Here is a 25,403-nt window from a genome sequence, read left to right as displayed (position 1 = left end):
ATTCCTGTATATAATAGGCAATTGAACATGCAGTTAGATATGGGAATCCTAATAAACGGAACTCGGCTCGTTGGCCAGTACTTTTGTTAAACGGAACTCGGGTCTGGTTCCTAGTTCCGTATAAGCTTAAACGGAACTCGGGTCTGGTTCCTAGTTCCGTTTAAGTTAAACGGAACTGGAGTCTAGGTGTCAGATCCGTTTAAGGAAACTTGTGTTAAGGAGATAATTTATGTGCTGTATTATTCATGGAAGCTCTAAGTTCGATTCCTGTATATAATAGGTAATTGAACATGCAGTTAGAGATAGGAATCCTAATAAACGGAACTCCGCTCGTTGGCCAGTATGTTTGTTAAACGGAACTCGGGTCTGGTTCCTAGTTCCGTATAAGCTTAAACGGAACTCGGGTCTGGTTCCTGGTTCCGTTTAAGTTAAACGGAACTGAGGTCTAGGTGTCAGATCCGTTTAAGAAAATCTGTGTTATAGAGATTAATTCTGTGTCGTATCGCTGCTGAAAGCTCAGAGTTCGATTCCGATATATAATATGTAATTGAACATTCAATTAGAGGTAGAAATCCTAATAAACGGAACTCGGCTCGTTGGCCAGTACTTTTGTTAAACGGAACTCGGGTCTGGTTCCTGGTTCCGTTTAAGTTAAACGGAACTGAGGTCTAGGTGTCAGATCCGTTTAAGAAAATCTGTGTTATAGAGATTAATTCTGTGTCGTATCGCTGCTGAAAGCTCAGAGTTCGATTCCGATATATAATATGTAATTGAACATTCAATTAGAGGTAGAAATCCTAATAAACGGAACTCGGCTCGTTGGCCAGTACTTTTGTTAAACGGAACTCGGGTCTGGTTCCTAGTTCCGTATAAGCTTAAACGGAACTCGGGTCTGGTTCCTAGTTCCGTTTAAGTTAAACGGAACTGGAGTCTATGTGTCAGATCCGTTTAAGGAAACTTGTGTTAAGGAGATTAATTCTGTGTCGTATCGCTGCTGAAAGCTCAGAGTTCGATTCCGATATATAATATGTAATTGAACATTCAATTAGAGGTAGAAATCCTAATAAACGGAACTCGGCTCGTTGGCCAGTACTTTTGTTAAACGGAACTCGGGTCTGGTTCCTAGTTCCGTATAAGCTTAAACGGAACTCGGGTCTGGTTCCTAGTTCCGTTTAAGTTAAACGGAACTCGGGTCTGGTTCCTAGTTCCGTTTAAGTTAAACGGAACTCGGGTCTGGTTCCTAGTTCCGTTTATTAAACGGAACTAGGAACTAGGAACTCGCAACCAACTTCAGCCCTCCACAATACATAACCAAGAGGCCTAAAGAACCTATATTACCTGGGTCATGTCTCTTTTATCTTAATGCAGCAGGTGAGCAATTCTGGCCCATTCGGCTCTTGTATTTTATTCTCTGTGCTTTTTAGGCTCAGCTGCGAACATTTATACCTGAGATGCTGAAGTACTCGACAGGTCGTAGTAAGCCAGGCTGGGGTAAAGATGGAGTTGTATACCTGCCTGGTGGCCTAAAGATATACCCTGGGCAAATGTTCGCAGTGAAGTCCGGTCTATGGAGGAAAAAAAAAAGGTAATATAAGCTACATCTAACTTGTATGATAAAAAAAGAGCGCAGGTGTGCTCCAGTAAGGACACATTTAAAATGTCAATAAAGGTTATATATGTGCCGTAATTTTCATACTAACAAATTAACAAGAGCTTTATACTTTTTAATACACAGTCAAAAATTACTAAATTAAAAATTTTCCACAATACCTGCAACGCATAGGTTTTAATGTTACAAGTGAGAGCTGAAAATGATGTGCTGCTAAATATCATTATATTGTATATATCTATAGCGCCCGTGTAATGAGTACATAATATATTATGATCAGACAATGAAACCAAGATACAGTCTAAACATTTTAATGCACTTGTAACAGGCCATTTGTACGAGCAGCGGTGCTGTCTCGTTTATTGGTAAACCATACCGACCACTATAATTGAATTAAGGGAATTTAGCAATTTCAAGCATTCCCAAACCAAGCTGCTGTCGAATGTTGAAGGACTGTTAGCGACATTATTACTATATAGTGACATATCTCTTTGTTACATGACCCCTAGCCTTACCATCTACCCCGGGTGTAGTATATGGTATGGTAAGGACTGTCAGCAACATTAACTCCACTATTACTATAGTGACAATATCTCTTTTGTTACATGACCCCTAGGCGTTATTTCCTCGACCCCCGGGTTTATTGTAAAGGTCCTATCATCGACATGAATCTCCACACTGGTGTTATTATGGTATGGTAATTCCTATCAGTGACATTAACTCCATATTTCTACATGACCCCTAGATCTTTACCTCGACCCTGGTGTAAGTAATGGTATGTGTAAAAGGACAGTCATGACATTAACTCCACTATTACTATATAGTGACATATCTCTATTGTTTACATGACCTCTAGCCTTACCTCGACCCCGGTGTTAGTAATGGTTAAGGTTAGGACTGTCAGCGACAATAAACCTCCAACAATATACAATAGTGACATATCTCTTTGTATTACATGACCCCCTAACCATACCCTCGACCCCGGTTTATTGTATTATGGTATGTAAAGGACTGGTTCAGCGACGATTAACTCCACTAATACAAAATAGACATATCATTTTGTTAACATTACCCCTATCCATATACCGTCGACCCCGTGGAATTATGAATTGTTAAGGCACTGTCAGCGACGATTAACTCCACTATTACTAAATATGACATATCTTCTTTGTTACATGACCCCTTAGCCTTACCCTCGACCCCGGGTGTAGATAATGGCTTATGGAAAGGACTGTCAGCGACAGTTAAACTCCACTAATACTATAAATGACATATCTCTTTGTATACACGACCCCTAGCCTTTACCTCGACGACCTGGTGTAGTATGGTATGGTAAGGACTGTCAGTGCGATAAAAAACTCCAGCTATTAACTATATAGTGACATATCTCTTTGTTTTACATGACTAGCCTTACCTCGACCCCGGTGTAGTATGTAAATGGTAAGGACTGTCAGTGACATTAAACTCCACTATTACTATAATAGTGACATATCTCTTTGTGTTACACGACCCCTAGCCTTACCTCGACCCCGGTGTAGTATGGTATGGTAAGGACTATCAGCGACATGAACACTCCACTATTACTATAGTGACATATCTCTTTGTTACACGACCCCTAGCCTTACCTCTCGACCCCGTGTGTAGTATGGTATGGTAAGGACTATCAGCGACATTAACTCCACCTTGACTATTACTATAGTGACATATCTCTTTGTTACATGACCCCTAGCCTTACCTCGACCCCTGTGTAGTATGGTATGGTAAGGAACTGTCAGCGACATTAACTCCACTATTACTATATAGTGACATATCTCTTTGTTACATGACCCCTAGCCTTACCTCGACCCCGGTGTAGTATGGTATGGTAATGACTGTCAGCGACATTAACTCCACTATTACTATATAGTGACATATCTCTTTGTTACATGACCCCTAACCTTACCTCGACCCCGGTGTAGTATGGTATGGTAAGGACTGTCAGCGACATTAACTCCACTATTACTATATAGTGACATATCTCTTTGTTACATGACCCCTAGCCTTACCTCGACCCCGGTGTAGTATGGTATGGTAAGGACTGGTCAGCGACATTAACTCCACTATTACTATATAGTGACATATCTCTTTGTTACATGACCCCTAGCCTTACCTCGACCCCGGTGTAGTATGGTATGGTAAGGACTGTCAGCGACATTAACTCCACTATTACTCTATAGTGACATATCTCTTTAGTTACATGACCCCTAGCCTTACCTCGTATGGTATGGTAAGGACTGTCACGACATTAAACTCCACTATACTATATAGTGAACATATCTCTTTGTTACACGACCCCTAGCCTTACCACGACCCCGGTGTAGTATGGTATGGTAAGGGACTGTCAGCGACATTAACTCCACTATTACTATAGTGACATATTTCTTTGTTACATGACCCCTAGCCTTACCTCGACGCTCCAGTGTAGTATGGTATGGTAAGGACTGTCAGACGACATTAACTCCACTATTACTACCCTCGATAGTGACATATCTCTTTGTTACATGACCCCTAGCCTTACCTCGACCCCGGTGTAGTAAATGGTATGGTAAGGACTGTCAGCGACATAAACTCCACTATTACTATATAGTGACATATCTCTTTGTTACACGACCCCTAGCCTTACCTTGACCTCGGTGTAGTATGGTATGGTAAGGACTATCAGTGACATTAACTCCACTATTACTATATAGTGACATATCTCTTTGTTACACGACCCCTAGCCTTACCTTGACCTCGGTGTAGTAGTATGGTATGGTAAGGACTATCAGTGACATTAACTCCACTATTACTATATAGTGACTTATCTCTTTGTTATACGACCCTTAGCCTTACCTCGACCCCGGTGTAGTATGGTATGGTAAGGACTATCAGTGACATTAACTCCACTATTACTATATAGTGACATATCTCTTTGTTATACGACCCCTAGCCTTACCTCGACCCCGGTGTAGTATGGTATGGTAAGGACTATCAGTGACATTTACTCCACTATTACTATAGTGACATATCTCTTTGTTACACGACCCCTAGCCTTACCTCGACCCAGGTGTAGTATGGTATGGTAAGGACTGTCAGTGACATTAACTCCACTATTACTATAGTGACATATCTCTTTGTTACATGACCCCTAGCCTTACCTCGACCCCGGTGTAGTATGGTATGGTAAGGACTGTCAGCAACATTAACTCCACTATTACTATAGTGACATATCTCTTTGTTACACGACCCCTAGCCTTACCTCGACTCCTGTGTAGTATGGTATGGTAAGGACTGTCAGTGACATTAACTCCACTATTACTACAGTGACATATCTCTTTGTTACACGACCCCTAGCCTTACCTTGACCCCTGTGTAGTATGGTATGGTAAGGAATGTCAGTGACATTAACTCCACTATTACTATATAGTGACATATCTCTTTGTTACATGACCCCTAGCCTTACCTCGAACCCGCTGTAGTATGGTATGGTAAGGACTGTCAGCGACGTTAACTCCACTATTACTATATAGGGACATATCTCTTTGTTACATAACCCCTAGCCTTACCTCGACTCCGGTGTAGTATGGTATGGTAAGGACTGTCAGCGACATTAACTCCACTATTACTATATAGTGACATATCTCTTTGTTACATGACCCCTAGCCTTACCTCGACCCCGGTGTAGTATGGTATGGTAAGGACTATCAGCGACATTAAACTCCACTATTACTCTATAGTGACATATCTCTTTGTTACACGACCCCTAGCCTTACCTCGACCCCGGTGTAGTATGGTATGGTAAGGACTGTCAGTGACATTAACTCCACTATTACTATAGTGACATACCTCTTTGTTACATGACCCGGAGCCTTACCTCGACCCCGGTGTAGTATGGTATGGTAAGGCCTGTCAGCGACATTAACTCCACTATTACTATAGTGACATATCTCTTTGTTACATGACCCCTAGCCTTACCTCGACCCAGGTGTAGTATGGTATGGTAAGGACTGTCAGCGACATTAACTCCACTATTACTATATAGTGACATATCTCTTTGTTACATGACCCCTAGCCTTACCTCGACCCCGGTGTAGTATGGTATGGTAAGGACTGTCAGCGACATTAACTCCACTATTACTATATAGTGACATATCTCTTTGTTACATGACCCCTAGCCTTACCTTGACCCCGGTGTAGTATGGTATGGTAAGGACTGTCAGTGACATTAACTCCACTATTACTATATAGTGACATATCTCTTTGTTACATGACCCCTAGCCTTACCTCGACCCAGGTGTAGTATATATGGTATGGTAAGGACTGTCAGCGACATTAACTCCACTATTACTATAGTGACATATCTCTTTGTTACATGACCCCTAGCCTTACCTTGACCTCGGTGTAGTATGGTATGGTTAGGACTGTCAGCGACATTAACTCCACTATTACTATAGTCACATATCACTTTGTTACACGACCCCTAGCTTACCTCGACCCCGGTGCAGTATGGTATGGTAAGGACTGTCAGCGACATTAACTCCACTATTACTATAGTGACATATCTCTTTGTTACATGACCCGGAGCCTTACCTCAACCCGGTGTAGTATGGTATGGTAAGGACTGTCAGCGACATTAACTCCACTATTACTATAGTGACATATCTCTTTGTTACATGACCCCTAGCCTTACCTCGACCCAGGTGTAGTATGGTATGGTAAGGACTGTCAGCGACATTAACTCCACTATTACTATAGTGACATATCTCTTTGTTACATGACCCCTAGCCTTACCTCGACTCCGGTGTAGTATGGTATGGTAAGGACTGTCAGTGACATTAACTCCACTATTACTATAAAGTGACATATCTCTTTGTTACACGACCCCTAGCCTTACCTCGACTCCGGTGTAGTATGGTATGGTAAGGACTGTCAGTGACATTAACTCCACTATTACTATAAAGTGACATATCTCTTTGTTACATGACCCCTAGCCTTACCTCGACCCCGGTGTAGTAATGGTATGGTAAGGACTGTCAGCGACATAAACTCCACTATTACTATATAGTGACATATCTCTTTGTTACACGACCCCTAGCCTTACCTCGACCCCGGTGTAGTATGGTATGGTAAGGACTATCAGTGACATTAACTCCACTATTACTATATAGTGACATATCTCTTTGTTACACGGCCCCTAGCCTTACCTCGACCCCGGTGTAGTATGGTATGGTAAGGACTATCAGTGACATTAACTCCACTATTACTATATAGTGACATATCTCTTTGTTACATGACCCCTAGCCTTACCTCGACCCTGGTGTAGTATGGTATGGTAAGGACTATCAGTGACATTAACTCCACTATTACTATATAGTGACATATCTCTTTGTTACATGACCCCTAGCCTTACCTCGACCCTGGTGTAGTATGGTATGGTAAGGACTATCAGTGACATTAACTCCACTATTACTATAGTGACATATCTCTTTGTTACATGACCCCTAGCCTTACCTCGACTCCGGTGTAGTATGGTATGGTAAGGACTATCAGTGACATTAACTCCACTATTTACTATATAGTGACATATCTCTTTGTTACATGACCCCTAGTCTTACCTCGACCCCGGTGTAGTATGGTATGGTAAGGACTATCAGTGACATTAACTCCACTATTACTATATATGTGACATATCTCTTTGTTACATGACCCCTAGCCTTACCTCGACCCCGTGTAGTATGGAATGGTAAGGACTGTCAGTGACATTAACTCCACTATTACTATATAGTGACATATCTCTTTGTTACATGACCCCTAGCCTTACCTCGACCCCGGTGTAGTATGGTATGGTAAGGACTGTCAGCGACATTAACTCCACTATTACTATAGTGACATATCACTTTGTTACATGACCCCTAGCCTTACCTCGACCCCGGTGTAGTAATGGTATGGTAAGGACTGTCAGCGACATAAACTCCACTATTACTATATAGTGACATATCTCTTTTGTTACACGACCCCTAGCCTTACCTCGACTCCGGTGTAGTATGGTATGGTAAGGACTGTCAGTGACATTAACTCCACTATTACTATATAGTGACATATCTCTTTGTTACATGACCCCTAGCCTTACCTCGACCCCGGTGTAGTATGGTATGGTAAGGACTGTCAGCGACATTAACTCCACTATTACTATATAGTGACATATCTCTTTGTTACATGACCCCTAGCCTTACCTCGACCCCGGTGTAGTATGGTATGGTAAGGACTGTCAGCGACATTAACTCCACTATTACTATAGTGACATATTTCTTTGTTACATGACCCCTAGCCTTACCTCGACCCCGGTGTAGTAATGGTATGGTAAGGACTGTCAGCGACATAAACTCCACTATTACTATATAGTGACATATCTCTTTGTTACACGACCCCTAGCCTTACCTTGACCTCAGTGTAGTATGGTATGGTAAGGACTATCAGTGACATTAACTCCACTATTACTATATAGTGACATATCTCTTTGTTACATGACCCCTAGCCTTACCTCGACCCCGGTGTAGTATGGTATGGTAAGGACTGTCAGCGACATTAACTCCACTATTACTATATAGTGACATATCTCTTTGTTACATGACCCCTAGCCTTACCTCGACCCCGGTGTAGTAATGGTATGGTAAGGACTGTCAGCGACATAAACTCCACTATTACTATATAGTGACATATCTCTTTGTTACACGACCCCTAGCCTTACCTTGACCTCAGTGTAGTATGGTATGGTAAGGACTATCAGTGACATTAACTCCACTATTACTATATAGTGACATATCCCTTTGTTACACGACCCCTAGCCTTACCTCGACCCCTGTGTAGTATGGTATGGTAAGGACTGTCAGCGACATTAACTCCACTATTACTATATAGTGACATATCTCTTTGTTACATGACCCCTAGCCTTACCTCGACCCCGGTGTAGTAATGGTATGGTAAGGACTGTCAGCGACATTAACTCCACTATTACTATAGTGACATATCTCTTTGTTACATGACCCGGAGCCTTACCTCGACCCGATGTAGTATGGTATGGTAAGGACTGTCAGCGACATTAACTCCACTATTACTATAGTGACATATCTCTTTGTTACATGACCCCTAGCCTTACCTCGACCCCCGGTGTAGTATGGTATGGTAAGGACTGTCAGCGACATTAACTCCACTATTACTATATAGTGACATATCTCTTTGTTACATGACCCCTAGCCTTACCTCGACCCTGGTGTAGTATGGTATGGTAAGGACTGTCAGTGACATTAACTCCACTATTACTATAAAGTGACATATCTCTTTGTTACATGACCCCTAGCCTTACCTCGACCCCGGTGTAGTATGGTATGGTAAGGACTGTCAGTGACATTAACTCCACTATTACTATATAGTGACATATCTCTTTGTTACATGACCCCTAGCCTTACCTCGACCCTGGTGTAGTATGGTATGGTAAGGACTGTCAGCGACATTAACTCCACTATTGCTATAGTGACATACCTCTTTGTTACATGACCCCTAGCCTTACCTCGACCCTGGTGTAGTATGGTATGGTAAGGACTGTCAGCGACATTAACTCCACTATTACTTTAGTGACATATCTCTTTGTTACATGACCCCCTAGCCTTACCTCGACCCCGGTGTAATATGGTATGGTAAGGACTGTCAGCGACATTAACTCCACTATTACTTTAGTGACATATCTCTTTGTTACATGACCCCTAGCCTTACCTCGACCCTGGTGTAGTATGGTATGGTAAGGCCTGTCAGCGACATTAACTCCACTATTACTTTAGTGACATATCTCTTTGTTACATGACCCCTAGCCTTACCTCGACCCCCTGCCTCTGCCTTTCTTTGGGCTCTTTTTAAAGTGTAATGTTAGACAGCAGTCATACTCAGACTCAGAAGCTCTGTCGGAACTACTCGACGACTTCTACTTACAATATATCTTCGTCCCGACTGAAATTACGACAGGACATCGTCCTTGTCAGCCATGGCCGTTCTGTGTTTACACCACGTCTAACACGGGCATACTTAACTTACTTCTGTAAAACACCACTCACAGCCTCTGATGACAGTTGTTATGAGTTACGATGAATCTATGGTAACGTAGGATACAAATATGAGCGAAATAAAGTGTAACCTGTCAAATAAACTAAAACTATGAGTACAAAAAAGTACTGCAAGGTACACTGTACATTGCTCAGAAAGAAAGATGATGGTTTCTGGCACATTCTGGGTTATTTTTACCAGCTGATGTTGAACATTCACGAGGTCAAAAAGCCTCTTTGAATGGAGATCGTCTCTCACTGGTCAGTGAGAATATGCTATGTGATACCCTCCCAAGCCAAGGGCTTATCGAAAAAGAATGTAATGGGCTTCAGTAGTTAGTAATGGTCATAATGGTACATTAAACTAATTTTAATTGCCATTATTATGAAACAAATAAAAAACAAATAATGGCCATTATTTTGTTCATGTCTACTACAAAGAAAAGAAATAATGGAAAAAAATAAAACAAAATTTTGAAAAATATGCCCATTAATACCTCTCTAAATTCTAAATTTTGAAAAAAAAAAGAACACAAGAATTAATGGCCAATTTTAATGAAAACACTGTTTTTAATGTGATTGTAATGAATAAGTAATAACATTTTAATGGCTTTTCTGGCAGTACCAGTGTTAATAGATCTGGGTTTTTTTAATCCTTTTGATTTGTGAATACTTGGATGGATTTGTCTCCTCTAGGTATCTTGGACAGAAGCCCTGAAGACAATGGTGAAAAACTGTTACATACATCATGGCCGGGATGATTTGCTCAATTTCTTCAATGGTGACCAAGATCAGCGTGAGCCCTCCCAAACGATGCTTCAGACTATCAACAACCCCGACGGCACTGTTTCTATAATACAGATAGATACCGGGCCCAATCATGTGGTTACCCTACCTGATGGCACTCAGGCCACTGTAGTTAACACTGTGAATTCGGTAGGTCAGACATAAATTACTCTACCTGACAGCACTCAGGCCACTGTAGTTACACTGTGAATTTGGTAGGTCAGACATAAATTACCCTACCTGACGGCACTCAGGCCAATATATAGTATTTAAATGTCTTTGTTTCATTCTGTATCCGAACCCATGTGACTGTTAAGGCCCATGGTCCTCTTGTGATAATTACTAAATAAACGAGGTGAGTGATACAAGCTCTCTGGGTCTCTTAACACTATATATGTTGTTTGTGATGAAAGCCTGCACCTGGCCCCCCCTCCCCACCCCTCAATCCCCCATTCCTTGCGTATACTATGTTAACATTGATGATTCAATTCGTTGTTTTGCCGTCTGGCACAGTGATAATCGACCAATGTCGGTTATTAGGACGACGGCGGGAAACATAAAACAACCTGCGTTATGAAAATTAGCATTTAAGGTAGACCGTCCCTTCTGGTTTCCTCTCAAGGATTTCGTTCATTTTTAGGTCATCTGACCGAAGGTCAGGATGACCTATTGTCATCGTGTTTCGTCCGTCGTCGTGCGCCGTGCGCCGTCCACCGTGCGTCTTGCGTAAGACTATTTATACAAAAGCCTACTCCTCCTTCATCCTTTGATGGATTTCATCCATATTTGGTTTGAAGCATCATTAGGGAAGGACAATCATATTTTATATAAATGAGCTTGGTCCGACCCCTAGGGGCTGAGGGGTGGGGCACCAAAAGGGCAAATTTTCTTATTTTAAGCTTTGAAATCCTACTCCTCCTTCATCCTTGGATGGATTTCATCCATATTTAGTTTGAAACATCATTTGGGATGGACAATCATATTTTATATAAATGAGATTGGTCCGACCCCTAGGGGCTGAGGGGTAGGGCCCCAAAAGGGCAAATTCTCTTAATTTTAGCTTTAAAATCCTACTTCTCCTTCATCCTTGGATGGATTTCATCCATATTTGGTGGGAAACATTATTTGGGACGGACAATCATATTTTATATATTTGAGATAGGTGTGACCCCTAAGGGCTGAGGGGTGGGGCCCCAAAAGGGCGAATTTTCTTATTTAAAGCTTTAAAATCCTACTCCTCCTTCATCCTTGGATGGATTTCATCCATATTTGGTGTGAAACATTATTGATGAAGGACAATCATATTTTAAATAAATGAGCTTGGTCCGACCCCTAGGGGCTGAATGGTGGGGCCCCAAAAGGGCAAATTTTCTTAAATTTAGCTTTAAAAACCTACTCCTCCTTCATCCTTGGATGGATTTCATCCATATTTGGTGTGAAACATCATTTGGGATGGACAATCATATTTTATATAAATGAGATTGGTCCGACCCCTAGGGGCTGAGGGGTAGGGCCCCAAAAGGGCAAATTTTCTTAATTTTAGCTTTAAAATCCTACTTCTCCTTCATCCTTGGATGGATTTCATCCATATTTGGTGGGAAACATTATTTGGGACTGACAATCATATTTTATATAAATGAGCCTGGTCCAACCCCTGGGGGCTGAGGGGTGGGGCCCCCAAAGGGCAAATTTTCTTAATTTTAGCTTTAAAATCCTACTCCTCCTTCATCCTTGGATGGATTTCATCCATATTTGATGTGAAACATCATTGGGGACGTACAATCATTTTTTGATATAAATGAGCCTGGTCTGACCCCTAGGGGCTGAGAGGTGGGGCCCCAAATGGGGAAATTTTCTTAATTTTAGCTTTAAAATCCTTCTCCTTCTTCATCCTTGGATGGATTTCATCCATATTTGTTGTGAAACATCATTGGGGAAGGACAATCATATTACAAATGAGCCTGGTCCGACCCCTAGGGGCTGAGGGGTGGGGCCCCAAATGGGGAAATTTTCTTAATTTTAGCTTTAAAATCCTACTCCTCCTCCATCCTTGGATGAATTTTATCCATATTTGGTGTGAAGCATCATTGGGGAAACACAATTATATTTTATATAAATGAGTCTGGTCTGAACCCTAGGAACTGAGGGGTGGGGCCCCAAAAGGGCAAATTTTCTTAATTTTAGCTGGCTCACTTCCTGTTTTAAGGTTTCAGTCTCCGATCTCAATGAAAATTGGTCTATAGGGGTTTTAATTGATGCCGAACAACATGCAAACATTTTCGTAAAGATTTTGGTATTCCAAGATGGCCGCTGGCCCACTTCCTGTTTTAAGGTTTCAGTCTCCGATCTCAATGAAAATTGGTCTATAGGGGTTTTAATTGATGCCGAACAACATGCAAACATTTTCGTAAAGATTTTGGTATTCCAAGATGGTCGCTGTCCCACTTCCTGTTTTAAGGTTTCAGTCTCCGATCTCAATGAAAATTGGTCTTTAGGGGTTTTAATTGATGCCGAACAACATGCAAACATTTTCGTAAAGATTTTGGTATGTATTCCAAGATGGCCGCTGGCCCACTTCCTGTTTTAAGGTTTCAGTCTCCTATCTCAATGAAAATATGTCTATAGGGGTTTTAATTGATGCCGAACAACATGCAAACATTTTCTTAAAGATTTTGGTATTCCAAGATGGCCGCTGGCCCACTTCCTGTTTTAAAGTTTCAGTCTCCGATCTTAATGAAAATTGGTCTATAGTGGTTTTAATTGATTCAGAAGGGGGAACTTTAGGTAAGGACAATCATATTTTATAAAGGACAGAGGTAAGACCCATGGGGATAGTATGACCAAGGTCCAAAATGGGAGCTTTGCTGAAATTTGGCTTTAAAATCTGACTCCTCCTTATATTAATCCTTGAATGGGTTTTGACCATATTTGGATGAAGGGCTACCAAGTTTGTTCAACAAATGACATTTACCTTTTTCAGAAACTTAATATTCAACTAAGGAGTTCCTTGTATTGTGTATATTAATCGTTAACCAATACTTTATACTGTGACTTTGTTGTTTTGTGCCATGAGTCAGATGACCGTTAAGGCCCATGGGCCTCTTGTTAGCTCACCTGGTCCGAAGGACCAAGGTGAGCTTATGCCATACCGTGGCGTCCGGCGTCCGGCGTCCGTCCGTCCGGCGTCCGTACGTCCGTTCGTCAACAATCGACTTCTTCTCCATAACCGCTGGTCAGATTTCAACAAAATTTGACTGGTAGCATCCTTATGGGCTACTAACTGAAAATTGTACAAATGATGGGGCTGACCCCCCAGGGGCCTGAGAGGCGGGGCCAAAAGGGGTCAATTTGGCTATTTCCATTTAAACGACTGCTTCTCTGAAACTAAGCATGGGATAGCACCCAAAATGCAATGGTAGCATCCTTATAGGGTGATGATTCAAAATTGTTCAAATGATAGAGCTGACCCCCTGGGGGCCTGAGGGGCGGGGTCAAAAGGGGTCAATTTGGCTATTTCCATTTAAACGACTTCTTCTCTGAAACTAAGCATGGAATAGCATCCATAATGCAATTGTAGCATCCTTATAGGGTGGGGATTCAAAATTGTACAAATGATGGGGCTGACCCCCTGGGGGCCTGAGGGGCGGGGTCAAAAGGAGTCAATTTGGCTATTTCCATATAAACAACTTCTTCTCTGAAACTAAGTATGGAATAGCATCAATAATGCAATTGTAGCATCTTTATAGGGTGGGGATTCAAAATTGTACAAATGATGGGGCTGACCCCCCAGGGGCCTGAGGGTCGGGGTCAAAAGGGGTCAATTTGGCTATTTCCATATAAATGACTTCTTCTCTGCAACAAAGCATGTGATATATAAATATAGCACCCATAATGCAATGGTAGCATCCTTACAGGGTGAGGATTCAAAATTGTGCAAATGATAGGGCTGACCCTACTATTTTCATATAAATTACTTCCTCTCTGAACCTTTGTATTGGATAGCATATTTGTATGGTATCTATAGCATCATTATATGGTTGTGTTTCGAAATTAAACAAATTTTGGAGTCAATTTTACTAATTTTTCTAATTTTAAGAGTCTTTGTGATAATTACAAAACAACCAAAAAAAAAACAAACCAGTTGAGCAATACAGGCCCTCTGGGCCTCTTGTTTTATATTTTGATTTTAGGTATACCCTGATCACAAAAAACACATAAAAATCATATGTCACCGGGTTAATTTTTCTTCCAGGGTTGCTTAAAGATATGTACTTATGACTTAATATCACCGATTTTAAGGATTTTTAAATAAATAATATTTCCTCCCTGTAACATCCCATAACATATAAATAATACGCCTGTAACATGTTCATTCCTTCAGTTAAAATAAGGTGATATAGAATTCATAACTTTATTTTAAAATTAAATCCTGAAAAAATTCTCTCAAGAAAAATCGATTTTTTAGAATTTCCTTGAAGATTGGCTTATTTGCAATAAGAAAAGCCAATGAAAAATAAACCTCACCGCATTATTTTTCAAAATATGGCCGATTTCCTTGCTATAATACCCCTTAAATTTTGTCCTGAAAATGTTAAAAAGATAGGCGAATCCGTAACACTTTTCAACGTTTTATGTGATTCATTTACCCTTTTTAGTTTTTGTGTCACCTGTAACGCAAGGGCGTCGTCGGCGTCCGGTAAACGGTTTCCGTGCGATAACTTAATTATTTATTGTCCGATATCAACCAAATTTGGTATATCAATGAGACCTCCGATGAGTTTGATGATAACCAAAATCCGTCAATATTTGCAAGAGTTATGGGACTTTAAAATCGTCAAAACAGATAAATCCATGGTCTAATTTCAACAAAATTTTAAAAGTTGCTTTATATTAATGAGATCTTAGATGAGTTCAATAATGGTTGAAATCCGTCAATATTTCCAAGAGTTACGGGACTTTAAATTCATTAAAACAGATAAGTCCATGGTTTCCGCTCAATAGCTTAATATATTTATTGTCCGATTTCAACCAAATTTGGTATATTCTTTATATCAATGAGATCTTAGATGGGTTCGATACTGGTCAAAATACGTCAATATTTGCAAGAGTTACGGGACTCTAGAATGGTTGTTTTATATCATTGAGACCTAAGATATGGGTTCGATACTGGTCAAAATCCATTTATGTTTGCAAGAGTTACTGGATTTGATAACTTCATCTTATTATTAACAGTATCTTCAACTGTAAATAACTATTTTTAGCTCATCTGGCCCGAAGGGCCGGTGAGCTTATGTCATGGCGCAGCGTCCGTCGTCCGTCCGTCCGTCTGTCCGTCAACATTTCCATTAAATCACTATTGTCATAGATTTCTGCATGGATTGTAACCAAATTTGGCCACAAACATCCTTGGGGAAAGGGGAACAGAACTTGTATAAATTTTGACTCTGAACCCCCGGGGGCAGGAGGAGTGGGGCCCAATAGGGGAAATAGAGGTAAATCCTATAAATCGCTACTTGTCCTAGAGTTCTGCATGGATTGTAACCAAATTTGGCCACAAACATCCTTGGGGGAAGGAGAACAAAACTTGTATAAATTTTGGCTCTGACCCCCCGGGGGCAGGAGGGGCGGGACCCAATAGGGGAAATAGAGGTAAATCCTATAAATCGCTACTTGTCCTAGAGTTCTGCATGGATTGTAACCAAATTTGGCCACAAACATCCTTGGGGGAAGGAGAACAGAACTTGTATAAATTTTGGCTCTGACCCCCCGGGCGCAGGAGGGGCGGAGCCCAATAGGGGAAATAGAGGTAAATCCTATAAATCGCTATTTGTCCTAGAGTTCTGCATGGATTGTAACCAAATTTGGCCACAAACATCCTTGGGGGAAGGGGAACAGAACTGGTATAAATTTTGGCTCTGACCCCCCGGGGGCAGGAGGGGCGGGGCCCGATAGGGGAATTAGAGGTAAATATTCGAATTCCTTCAGAAAAGAAACAATGAACCTGTATTTAAAACATTACTTAGCATTACAAACCAGGTGAGCGATACAGGCCCTCTGGGCCTCTTGTTTGTGATGCTGTGCAGGCGACACATCCACTTCCGTGGAATTCTTGTCTATATTTATTATATTATTGGAATATACCAGATAACAAAATAATTACATATCTTAATGATTTCATTTATTTATTACATAAATTATAACAAACAAGTTTGCAAGCTACAATGTACATGTATATATTGTAGGCCTGACCTCAAACTTTCAAAAAGAGTCTAATTCAGCAGGAAATATATGAGTTTTTTCTGAGACAAATAATTTGCTCTGTGTGATACTGTATTAAAATGGATTATTTTATGTTATAACATCTTTCAAATTATAGGTACAGTAAAGATTTTAACAAAAACTAAAATGAAAATATTTTCCAGCAATTTTATTTCCGTACTTTTTTCGTCCGTTTTTCCGGACGAAAATTAGTATACCGGTATCTTACGAAGAGTGCCTATTGAAGTTCGAAACTCAAATGTTTCCATTCAAAACACCAATAACTTCCTTCGGTATCCATATACTGTGTAAATTTATTTCTATCCTGCAAAAAGATAGGTATACAATTGTAATGATAGCACTCATTCATTTGTTACTACTGAACTTTTCATTTTGGGTCCCTGTAAATCCATGTGTATTCCATCTGATTGTTTAGCGACTACTATGATTCTTGGATTTTACTCCTTGCATGAATCTTCAAAACTATACTCCATTTACCGATTGTCACACCTTTAGATCGATACACTTCAAGTAAACACTGGAAACGGTTCTAAACGAAATACTTGCTTGAATGTCGATTTCAGAAGCGTGTTGTAATAGATGGGTACGGAGAAATAAAATACATTTGCCGGGATCCAGATAGCGACGTTACAAATGTATGACGTCACAGAAGGGACGGTCTGCATTAACTTATTTAAATTTTCCAGGGTAAAATTCAAAACTTGTGATGTCATATGCATGATATTTCAGCTTCTTTGATATTGTGTCATTATTTATATATCAGGATCAGTTTATATATTGCAGAACAACAGTATTAGTAGGATTAAAAAATGTGCTGATATTGGTGATGTCATTGAATATTTATTACATCATAGATACTGTCCATACATACTGATATGTCATCTGATAACTACATGTATGTGATATGCTAGGATGAAGGGCTACTAAGTTTGTTTAAATAAATGACCTTGACATTTATTCAATGCCATATGATTCAAATAGGCTAACATCTTTTTATCAAGAACCTAGCGGCCTAGACACCTGTATTACCTGGGTCATACATAGAAATTCTTATTGATTCTCTTACATGTATGAACTATTGCAAGTATAATACACTTAATACATGGTATAGCAAGTCCTTTTTTAATCCGATCTACTTTAATTTACTTCAAACTGTGATAGAATTTCCTAACATAATGAAATAGCTTTCCAAGAGTTATCTCCCTTTAGCAAGTCTCTTCATTTTATCTGCGACACTCCCTTCAGGTGTCGCCCCACTAGTTAATTAAATTAAAATGTTAAGAAGGTGATGGTAATTGTAGTATTAACAGTAAGTTAATAACTTTGGTTACCCTACAAAATTATCAATTTCGTTTTATATTCCCATTTTAAAAGTTGAAGGGTAGTGGCCCTTTAAAGATGCTCCACTGCTGACAAATGGTATTTTTTCACTATCAAAAACAGGAGCAGACGATTTTGTATTTTTCTTCAGTTAAAAAAGTTACTTACTTTACACCATTACCACCATTGAAAAGTTTGAGCTTCTAATTTTCCTTCAAGTTAAAAATATGAAAAATAATTAATTGCATCCCGAAAAAATTCCGTGGCACTATATCTTATATAGAATGAAGCAATGATTGCGCATGCACCAAAGCAAAATAAATTATTTTATGTTATTTTTTTGTGTTAGTTAGGCATATATATACACGATTAAACACCAATTATTGTTCAAATGATGATTAGCATTTATGCTCTGTCGGCGGTGGAGCATCTTTAAGTAATAATATATTGTACGTGATGACTGGCCTTCCAAGTAAACACTTTATTATTTGTGATAATGAGTATTTTAAGTTCACATTATATTTTTTGTGATAAAGGACCCCCAAGTTCCACAAGAAGCTACACAAGCCGTCCAAACTCTGGCTGATGTGCTGGCCAGTAGACAGGAAATACAAACAATCAAGCCTGTACAGGTAGAGATGAATGTAGAAACAGTGGGACATGGAATGGCAACAATTTCTGACGATGGTCACATCATACTGACTGGCGATAGCAATCTATCAGGTGAGGCTGAACACATCATGAAGCTAGCACAGATCATTTTACAGTTTTCATGTCTTTTACCCACCATCATGTTGGATTCAAATCGCTTTCCGTCCGTGGTCCGTCCGTCCGTTAACAATTCTTGTTTTCACTATTTCTTGGAATGTACTGAGGGATCATTCTCAAATTTCATATGTAGGTTCCCCTGGGACTCTAGTTGTGCATATTGGGACTGATCAGTTAACAAGATGGCCGCCAGGCAGCCATCTTTGATTATGATAGTTAAAGTTTGTTATCGCTATTTCTCAGAAAGTACTCTTGGGATCATTCTCAAATTTCAACGGTAAGTTCCCCTGTGGCCCTAGTTGTGCATATTGCCTTTTGGGACTGATCGGTCAACAAGTTGTCGCCGTCTTGGATTTTGATAGTTACTGCAGCTATTTCTTAGAAATTACTGAAGGGGTCTCTCTCAAATTCCATGTGTTTGTTCCCCTAAGGCCCTAGTTGTGCATAATGCCTTTTGAGACTGATCAGTCAACAAGATGGCCACCGCCTGCCATCTTTGATTTCATCGTTGAAGTTTGTTACCGCTATTTCTCAGAAAGTACACAAGCGATCTGTCTCAAATTTCATATGTAGTATGTTTGAAAAAGTTTGAAAAGCAGGTAAAAGATCCCTCTTTCCATTGTCAGACATAGATCATTCTTTTGTGGGCGCCAAGATTCCTCTGGGATCTCTTGTTTACTGGGCTTATAGCTTAATCTTAGCCATCATTTTTGCCTTTTTTACTTTTGGTTATTTTTGTCTGATTGAGAGTAATAAACTGATCGGAAAACATTTTATAAATCTAATGTAGAAAGAAACAATATGATTGTATTCTTATACATCTTTAGGTCATCTGACCCGATGTTTCGTCCCTGGTCTGCCGTCAGTTAACTTTTCACATTTTAAATTTCCATCAGTGGAGTTCGGCTGAAACTTACCTGAATTGATCCTGACATGATCCCAACCAAGTGTTGTTATTTTTTGGTTGATCTGAAATCCGCCATAGCGGCCATCTTGAAAATATATTTTGAACTTCTTCTCAAGTTCTACCTATGTGATTTGACTGAAACTTGTCTGAAATTACCCTGACATGGTCCCGACCAAGTGTTATTATTTTTAGGGTTGTTCTTAAATCCAAGATGGCCTCCCTGGCAATATTTCTAAATAATTTCTATAAGTCTTTTGCTTACATTGTGAGATGACCGTTAAGGCCCTTTGGCATCTTTGTTCTGTTGATAATTATGAAATTCTTTTCCAGGATACTTATAACAAATCAATGCATTATTTCCCTTCTAAGGTTTGATGACTATACCAGCCATACCAGTGTCCATGTATCAACAGATTGCCGGCTCAGCAGTTACGTCCCTTGCACAGCTACAACATCATGGCAGCATTCAGGTGATCACCAAACAGGAACCTGATTCTCTAGGAGATGTAGCGCAAGACACAATTACAAATGAATGTGTTTCTGTTATGTCAAGCTCCATAGACAAAGATGATAAAGATGCACAGTCTTGACAGCACTTGTCAGTGTAAATATTATTTCTAGCAATATTTATAATTTGTGTTATAAAAGGCCATCTGACCCGAATTGTCAGATTGACCACTAGCCAACATCGTCGTACGTCATTCTCTGTGTGTAAACATTTCATATTTTAAACTGTGGGACTAAGCAGTAACTTGCCAGAAATGATCCTGATATGGTCCCCACCAACTGTTGTTATTTTTTGAGTTGATCCAAAATCGCCACAGCCAACATATTGAAAGCACATTTTGAACTTCTTAGCCCCTTTCAGACATTCAGGGATGAGGCGCCGAATTAACGCGAACCACCAATCCAGGACAGTCTGTGACAATCCACCATCACCATGGAATAGCAGAAGTTAAGGGAACGATTTTGACATGTTATGTTTTCTTTGTTATTATATTATAGACCATAAGGTTTGCTAAATAAGGCTGTGAAAATCCTTAGTTTTATGCCTTGTATGTTTGGATGGAAATATACCTACAGAAATCACTTTACAATTACTAATACCGTATTCGCCGTAATTAGTGCCCATCTCGTAAAAGTGCTCCCTCCCCTTTTCGAGAGAGGATTTGAATTTGTATAAACGCCCCATTTCTTGGAGTTCACAATGTTTTACAACATGTGATGCCCCTAATATCAGCATTGTATCCCATATAACATGAACTTGTGAGTCTTTTACATGTGAACAAGGACATGATAAAATGACAAAAGGCATATTTACTGTGAACCCCCCAGCCTTGCCCTTTGTTACAATTATTTAAGCACCCGGGACGCTAATAACGGTGAATACGGTACCACTGTAAAGATGTGAAATGAAATTGTAGACAACATTTTCACTTGTAATTTTTATTACCCGTACACTGCATATTGTTACTAGTGAAACAGTGGATGGACAACAGGCCGGAAGGTTTTTGCAAAAATTTTCACTATTAGATACCTTTTCACTGTATTTTTGTTTTCATATTAAATGACTTGTATTATCACATATGAATTCATGCCGTATGCATTTTGCCTTGATTTCTTTCTAAATTATTGTAAAACATCAAATGAAAATGATCAGGTATACGGCATATTGTTTTTTGCTGAAAATGAAAAACAGTGTACAGCATGTTGGTTTATATACATAAATCATAATAAATGATTTTTAGTGTATATTAAGGCAGTTACATGTCAATTGAAAAGAAATTATTGGTGTGGGGGAGGGGAGGGGGCATTTCACCATGGCCATGGTATTTTGACACCCTCTCCCCCCCCCCCTCTCTCTCTTCCCTTGAAAAATATGCCTTACACTGCTAGCCATAGGTCTTAACTTAATCCCAATAAGGAGTTTATCATAAATGAGAAAAAAGCATGTATTCAAGTGTTGTTCTCACTTTTAATAGGGGGTAAGGTTTCATTTCACTATAATGTTATTTTGACCCCAGGGTCATTCTACCAAGGGGTCTAAATAATATACTACACTGGCAGAAATTCAACACTAAACAAAAGTGATTTCAGAACTAGACAAACTTTATTTTTCCAGGCAAATATTGTCATGTGAAGCGATATGGAAACATTACTGGACTGACTTGCTAAAAACATATTCCACACATTTTTTCTACAAGTATGGCTAATATGTCCTATGGTGGTCGGGTGATAGACTTAAAGCTCGATTATCAGTTAGTATCATTTAAGAAGGGCCTCCCCAGTGCTGCGTTGTCTGGTACAATGCGATAGTTGAACTTTTGCATTTTATAATGATATCCCAATGACCCAATGATCAGAGAAGCACACAACATCATCCTTGATATTCCAGGGCCACTATCACTTTAATACCGTAAGTGATAGTAACCCCTGGATCACCGGGGCTCACAAATTATTCACTATGTGATAATACTTGCAGCCATCAACACTAATGTAAGACTGAGGGCCACTGGGATTTTGCCTGTGTATATACCGTCCGTCGGCGTCCGCCATGCGTAATCTTTTCATTAAAACGACTTCTTCTCAATAACCAAAAGGCCCAGAGTACTCGAATTTGGCCTGTAGCATGCTGGGATGAAGGGCTACCAAAGTTGTGAAAATTAATGACCTTGACCTACTTTCAAGATCACAGGGGTCAAATAGGCTGAAATCTTTGAACAACTTCTTCTCAATAACCATAAGGCCCAGAGTACTCATATTTGGCCTGTAGCATGCTGGGATGAAGAGCTATCAAAGTTGTGAAAATAAAAGACCTTGACCTACTTTCAAGGTCACATGGGTCAAATAGGCTGAAATCTTTGAACGACTTTTTCTCAATAACCATTAGGCCCAGGGTACTCATATTTGGCCTGTATCATACTGGGATTAAGGGCTACCAAAGTTGTGAAAATAAATGACCTTGACCTACTTTCAAGGTCACAGGGGCCAAATAGGCTAAATTTCTTTGAACAACTTCATATTTGGTCTGTAGCATGCGGGGATGAAGGGTACCAAAGTTATGAAAATGAATGACCTTGACCTGCTGTCAAGGTCACAGGGGTCAAATAGGCTAAAATCTTTGAACAACTTCTTCTCAATAACCATAAGGCCCAGAGTACTCATATTTAGCCTGTACCATGCGGGGGAAAAAGGGCTACCAAAGTTATGAAAATGAATGACCTTGACCTGCTGTCAAGGTCACAGGGGACATATACGCTAAAATCTTTGAATGACTTCTTCTCAATAACCAAAAGGCCCAGAGTACTCATATTTGGCCGGTAGTATGCTGGGATGAAGGGTTACCAATGTTATTGAAATGAATGACCTTGATCAACTATCAAGGTCAGAGGGGTCAAATATTCTAAAATCTTGAATTTTGAACTTCTCAAATTCTGCCAGTGTGATTTAGTTGATACTTGCATGGTCGTGACCAAGTGTTTTTATATCTTATGTTGATCTGAAATCCAAGATGGACACCACTCCCGCCATCTTGAAAATATAGTTTGAACTCATTCTCAAGTTCTACCAGTGCCATTTTGTTGGAACTTGTCTGAATAATTTTAAGGATACTGACATTGTCCCAACAAAGTGTTGTTATTTGTCGGGTTGACCCGAAAACCAAGATGGCCACCAAAGCCGCCATCTTGAAAACACATTTTGAACTTCTTGAAGTTCTACCCATGCAGTTTGACTGAAATTTGCATTAAATGATCCTTACATGGTCATGACCAAGGTTTTTTATTTTTTAACCATGACACCATATCTTATTAATTTCCTATACAGCTATTGCCAAGGTAGTCAGATGACCATTAAGGCCCTTGGGCCTCTTGTTATGATTTTGCTGTAATATATTATCATTTGTTTCATCTATTTGTTAAAATAAACTTGTGTTTGAACAATATTCTTTGAGACATAATAACCAATCAAATTCAAATTAGTTGGGTTTCTGGATTTTGGACCCCCCAAAAATTGCCAGGGCCCTCATTTTTCTTTCTAAAGGGAGACCAGTGATCTCCATTTCCAATAAAGTTAGTGTCTAAGCCTAAATAGTCGAAATGTATGTCATATCGTAGTAAGAGATGATATGAGGATATGACGTACAGTGGTGAGTGATTATGCAATACATATGTATTGCAAAAGATTGGATCCACTTGAATATTTCCCTAGGATATCACCGGGAATTTTCCCTTGCGGGAAAAGACCAAGATCCCGCCATGATATGACTGGGATTCTGTAGGATCTCTGGAAAATTTTCCAGTGGGATTCCACCAGCAGGGATTCCCGGATTCTTGGGTTAACAGTATATTTATGTGCCCCAGAGCCTGAATCATCGATGATACACACCCCGTCTGATCACATTAAACTGACAACGAGCAATAATACAAAAAGGCCTTAAATATGTCATATGCATGTGTAAATAATTACAAGGGGGATTGAAAACTAGTGTATATATCATATCATAGGAGGTGTAGACATTACAAATGTAGTACATTTAGAGAGAAGGTCATTGTAAGTGATGGGGTTCATTACATGTCCGCAGCTAATGACCGGTACACATAAGTTGTTAATTAGATACCATTATCTAAGTAAAGAGTCTAGACTACTAGTAATATGACAAAAAGGCTGGTCAAGCCTTATAATACTGAACAGGGGCCCAAAGAAGATAAAGGGGTTCTTGGGTCTTCTCGGAATCGTTGAAAGTTGGGACAAGTAGAGATGCGGGGATAGGAGTATCAGTTTTGAAGTATGAGATTGAGATAGAGACCAGGGCGGAACTAGAGAGGGATCTGGAGTTAGCAAATAACACGGAACTATCTGGGAATTATTGACAGAGAAAGAAAGAATGAGACAAACTTTTTATAAAACACTTTACGATCAGGAACTATGAATAAACATCTACAAAAGGACCTGGAGTTATATTTTATAACATGGGGTCTTTTCTGGTGTTGTGACTAAGATGACAAGCGTGGACAGGAAGCAGGAAAAAAGAAAATGGGCATAAAGGCGAATAACAAAAATGCAACATGACCGAAAATGTAGGGATTTTATTTGATAATTTAGGGCAACAACTTACATAATGTACCGGGTTAATGTCGGCGATAAATGTCCACGGGGTTGTTGGTTCTGTATCTCCTTACGATGGAGATACAAGAAATGTAGAGGATGTCTCAGTGCAATAGATAAGGTAGCTACGTCAACACAAATAGGGCCTGATAGAACTTAACTTATCGCGTACCAAACAAGCAGGGGGCAGTAAGTGAATATATTCTTAGCTGAAGCACCAGCTGGAACGTGGACAGAATTTAAAACCTGAATTAAGAGGGCGTTTTTCAAATGTATACAACCTTCAAAATGCTTTTATCGTGTTGATAAAAACACGTCAAAAGGAACATGAAAGTGTTTAGGTATATGCTGAAACTCTTGCAAAAGATGCATACAAAAGGATGCAGCAAGGGAACCCTGCCATTGCCATTACTTTGGTAAACAAATTTAGGACTCTTGTATTTTCAGGAACACAGGTGTCACTCATGCATAAACGAATATTTTTGACTTATTGCAGTCCAAAACGAAACTTTTAAAA

At 39.8% G+C, this 25,403-nt stretch overlaps 1 pseudogene; it reads left to right on the top strand.

Annotated features, from left to right (window-relative positions):
- The first annotated feature begins 1,424 nt into the window (after nt 1-1,424).
- Nucleotides 1,425-23,721, top strand: LOC138311788 (nuclear respiratory factor 1-like; annotated as a pseudogene).
- Nucleotides 23,722-25,403: the final 1,682 nt, after the last annotated feature.

This window comes from Argopecten irradians, unplaced genomic scaffold, assembly GCF_041381155.1.
Source record: "Argopecten irradians isolate NY unplaced genomic scaffold, Ai_NY scaffold_0112, whole genome shotgun sequence".
NCBI classification, from domain to species: Eukaryota; Metazoa; Mollusca; class Bivalvia; order Pectinida; family Pectinidae; genus Argopecten; species Argopecten irradians.
This window is presented reverse-complemented; position numbering and strand designations above follow the sequence as displayed.